This window comes from Cetorhinus maximus, chromosome 4 (assembly GCF_964194155.1).
Source record: "Cetorhinus maximus chromosome 4, sCetMax3.hap1.1, whole genome shotgun sequence".
NCBI classification, from domain to species: Eukaryota; Metazoa; Chordata; class Chondrichthyes; order Lamniformes; family Cetorhinidae; genus Cetorhinus; species Cetorhinus maximus.
Window position 1 is genome coordinate 126,942,673 of NC_135882.1, and position 4,907 is coordinate 126,947,579.

Below are 4,907 nucleotides of genomic sequence, written 5' to 3' on the forward strand. Positions count from 1 at the left end.
ATTAAGCAGATCAGATCAGAGCAGGGCTTTTCCGTGATGTCACTAAAACTCCAAGTTCCCCTGACAGCTCCTGGAGATTTTAACTCTGACCACAAATCTTTTCCCTCCTCCCCCTTCCATCACCCCACCCTCCAACAGCAGGGTATGGACGTGAAAAAAGAAGTTGCAAAGATGATTCTGACATGCATTAGAAACTAAACGAAGAAAGTAACGGTACAAGAGATTCGTGATGTGATTTAACCTCAAAGAAATTCTGAAGTTTAAACGATGCCAATGCAAGGCTGAGCAAAGTTTTAGTTTTAGTGAGAAAAATGGTCAGATACAGAAGTTATACCGAATATTGAGCAATGATTTTGACGAAGTGCAGAAGCAGACTGCAATATCTGCAATGTCCCCCGTTGCAAAGCGGCTTCCTCGACCGCTTGGTCACCGCTCTGCCTGCCTCGCACTCACAGCCAGCGCTGCGTCCTCTTTCCGAAGATTCCCGCTCCTTGGTGTATGCAGCACACACTGTCATAGTTTCTTATGCCCCACGAAACCAAATTTCGCATTTCATCCCCAATTTAAACGGGATTCCCCCCCACCCCAGCGGCGCCAAGACTAACGAAACTCATGTCAGCGGCACCATCAGGTCAGCTTTACACCAAACACAACGGTAGACCAGAAACCGAATCCAAACATCTTTTTCAAAAGTTTTCAGATTCACAAGGTAGCAAAAAAAAAAACCCAAACAGCATAATTGCAGCAACTGCGGCGCAAAGTGATATTTTTGATGCTAAATTTTGCACAAGCGTCAATGGAACGTCAGACGATCCCGGTACAAAACCAATTCTTTATCACAGACATGCAATGATGTCAAGCAGTACCGCCATGGACTCCTGTTACAACCTCGACTGACCAGGAAGCGTCCTGAATTAACATTGCTAAGGCTGGGTTGGCATGGGCAGTACAGATGGATTCAGCAACCCTGTGTTTGTATGGATTGATCAGTTGGAGTTCCTGCTCCAGTTGCCTGGAGGACAGGATTTAGTTTCTTTCGGACACTGGTTCCTTCGCGTTGAATAGCAGGTGAACATTCACTTTTAGGTTCATTGCTAAAGAAAGGCCACTTAGGTTAAGGCACTGAATGGTGCTGTACCCTATGTAAGTCAGTGAAGAGAAAAACACTCAGAAAATTAATAGTTGTGACACAGGAGTTCAGTTTGAATTGTTATGCTGGTTTTGGAGCTCCGTTTATGCCAAAACATTGGTGACAATATGTATTTTGTGGTACTTTTGAATTTTGAAATGACCTTAAATAGAATCGGTTAAGTAAAGTTACATAAGTATCAAAATTAAACTAATGTTCGACAAATTTAATAATAGTGTTTTTTGGTCAGATAAGGTTGAATACCTTCCAGAAGTTGAGCTACTGTTAGATTGGAATACACCATTGGAATGTGTTAATTACAAAGATTAAGTTAATCAAAAGTGATTAAAAGTAACAAGTTATTATAAAATTTGGATGTGGGACTGGAGATGTTCTAATCCCAGCTATTCCAGTCATGCTAAAATTGTCTTCACCAAAAAAATTGACAAATTTAAATATAAACCTAAATGAGGAGTACTTGTGTAAAATAATAAATAAAACAAATAAAACTATCAAACAGATAAATAAACATTTAATATTACTAGCTCATTTATCTGTCTTTCTAATTCTTTGATAATCTAGGTCCTCAAAGTCAGTATCTGAGTAGCTCCAATGATTATAGTTTGGGAGATGGAAGGCTGCTGGACATGCACTGAGGACCCTTCAAATGAACATGGTGGGTGACTTTGTGCAGCTTTGGACTCTGAGAGCCTGGTTGCTGATTGAAGCATTTTGCTGTGTGCCAGGCCAGCTTGGTCCAGCTATCTAAGTGGCACTAATAAGGGCAGTGACAGAGAGTGGTGGCGGTCCGACTTGCTGTCATCTTGAGCAAGGACAACAGGTGCCTTTCCTATGTATTCTCTGGGACTGTGCTTCAACATTCCTCTGGCTTTGCATAAGACAGAGTGCAGCAGTGATGTGACACTCCCGAAGCCCCTGTCAACACTGGACTTAGAGCCAAAGATTATAGCCATCTCCATTCCATGGCGGCAGTGTTAGCTGCCATGAAAACTGTCAGGAGAAGTTCCATCACATTGGACCTGCTGTCTTCTTTATGGAGCTGAACTCTCACTCCACATTGGGCAGATTAGTCTCCGTAATCTGCAAAACCCTGACACAAGTTGACACTGGATACCTCCATGTTCTGGGTTATTGTATGTAGGCTCATTGGCAGGCTGCCCAGTGTACCTAGTATTTCGAGGTGCATACCCATCAGCTTTCTTTGTTAGAGCAGTCCCTCGAAGTCAGTATCTGAGTCCTCTGCAGCAGAGTTAGTGGTCAATCTTGACCTCCAGCAAGCTAGCATCTTATCTTCTTGTCCTACCTCCTGCACACTGTGGCCAATGAAGACTGAAATCTCTGGACTGGACTGGAAGACTGGAATGAAGACTGGGGCCTCAGAACGAGAGCTAGGGGAGGTGCACCATATGAAGATCTTATCAGTAAATGACACTCTAAAATAAATTATTTGTTGTGCCAGCTGCTGCTTACTGGGGGTCAGATGAGGTGATGTTGCACCTTCAGGAAGGATGGCCTCTTCTTACAAAAGTGGCACAAGGATCTCAATATTTTCAGCATGTGAAATGAAAGTGAGGGACAAGGGTTAGCTTTTAGTGTCAAGAGAGAGCACAGAAAGATAAGTTGCTGGCTAAAGGTGCTGCTGTTACGTGGATGCATAAAATGAGATAAAAGAAGAGATAAAGAGGATAATGTATGAAGGAACCCTGCATGATAGGGTCAAACTGCACTTCCTCTTTGAGAGATGTTGGCTTTCTTTAAGTAACACGAAATCAAGCCCGATTTTGCAGCCAGAAACAGGCATGCAGTCAGTAAGTAGCGTGGGAAGCACCAGCTGGATGACTGTCTCATAAGCCCAAGTTGTCAACACCAATTTCACATGTAACCATGTTAACAGGTGCATGCACTACCTATCCCACCTCCTGCATGGTCTTTTTTAGGCAAAATCAAATTTCTAGGCTACTACTGTCTCTAGAGAAGGAAAAATTGATCAATGCTCCTGCTTTCAATTTCTATGCAGTGACCGCTGCTGCATGTTCATATATACTTCTGAGAAGTGAGAAAAGAATTACGCTAGGTTGTGATGGCTCCTGATGTTGAATTGCTCACTAACCACTCAGGTCAGGGTTTGTTTGCTCACTTGCCCTTGAATTTCTTGTCCTTTAGAGTGAATGAGAGGAAATTGCAAATGCACAAGTGAGAAACCTTAACTACACTTTCCAAGCTCACACAGGAAGAATGTAACTTGGTGGATTAGGTTGTGCTATTAACTGTAAACCTTTAAACAAAGATGCATATTGACCCCAGGGACTAGTGACATAAGGAGCAAATTGGAGATTGGGAATAAAGCTTGAGTGAGAAAATTGCTGCAGGTACAAGGACTTTCAGTGCAGAGTACTCCCTTCTGTTTGAGTGTTTAGCATGAATGTTGACCCCCTCTGTCCTAATCCTGAGTGGAAAATGTAATTCATCATCACTTCCAATGTGTCAGCTCAGCCTCAGCCGACTGAGGAAAAGAGTATTTGAAGACCAAGATCACAAACCCAAGACTAAGATCATGGTTTACTGGGCACCAGTGATCACCTTCGCTAGATCCTCCAAATCCAGTGGCAAGAAAAGCCATCCAACAGCAGCGTCCTCTGCCAGGCCAACTTGCTCACCATTGAGATGCTAATTACTCAAAAGCAGCTCCTCTGTTGATCATATGCCTGACACTAGACTCCTGAAGCAATTGGTCTGTTCAGAGTTTGGTTGCAGCTGAAGACTCTCAGGAAGACAGTGAAAATGCTTTCGCGATGATGTCAAAGCATCACTGAGGAACTAAAGGATGCTGAAGGGGTCAAAACACACCCGTCGATTCATGGGAGACCCTGGCTTGTGACTGACCAAAATGGAGAAGACTTGTTTGGGAGGGCACCAAGCACATCAAGAGACTGCGCCAGGCAGAGGCAAAGTCGAGGCATCAGAGGGAGCGCACAAACATCCAAACAGCCCAACTACACAACCCTTCAAGCGTCACCTGCCCCACTCGTAGCAGTCTGCAGGTCGCACATTGGACTTATCAGCCATTTCAGAGCCCATTGAACCAGAGTGGAAGCAAATCACCCTTGAGCCTGAGGGATTATTTAAGAAGGAGTTCCTGACCAATTAACTTCCATCCTTACTCCATCACTGACATCATGTGGAATTTTAACATAAACAAAACAGACTGGTTTGGAGTGAGTGACGGGGCTGAAGTCTGAAAAATCTGTTTCCCAACTCAAACCCGGCTATTTATGGATTTTACTGAGGCCGGAAGGTGGATGGGCGACCACCCTGCTCAAAGGAGGTGGTAAACCTGGAAGATGTCATTGTCATGCAACTATGCTCCCAGCTCTTCCTGTTCGAAGGACAATAATCAGGCTTCTACCCAATATTGAGCACTGAAACTGCACTGATCAAGTTACTAACAGCTCATTGACTAAGGCATGGTTTCATGTCCCTCATGCTCCTCCTTAGTTTTCCTCCTGAGGTACCCACCATCACAGATGCCAGTCTTCAGTCAATTCGATTTTCACCATGTGCTATCAAGAAATGGCTGAGCCCACTGGATACAGCAAAAGTTATATGGGCCCTGATAACATCCAGGCTGATTGTTCTGATCAATTGTGATGAAAGGTGATGACCTAAAACGTCAACTCTGTTTTTCTCTCCACAGATGCTGCCAGACCTGCTGAGTATTTCCAGCATTTTCTGTTTTTACTTCAGATCTCCAGCATCA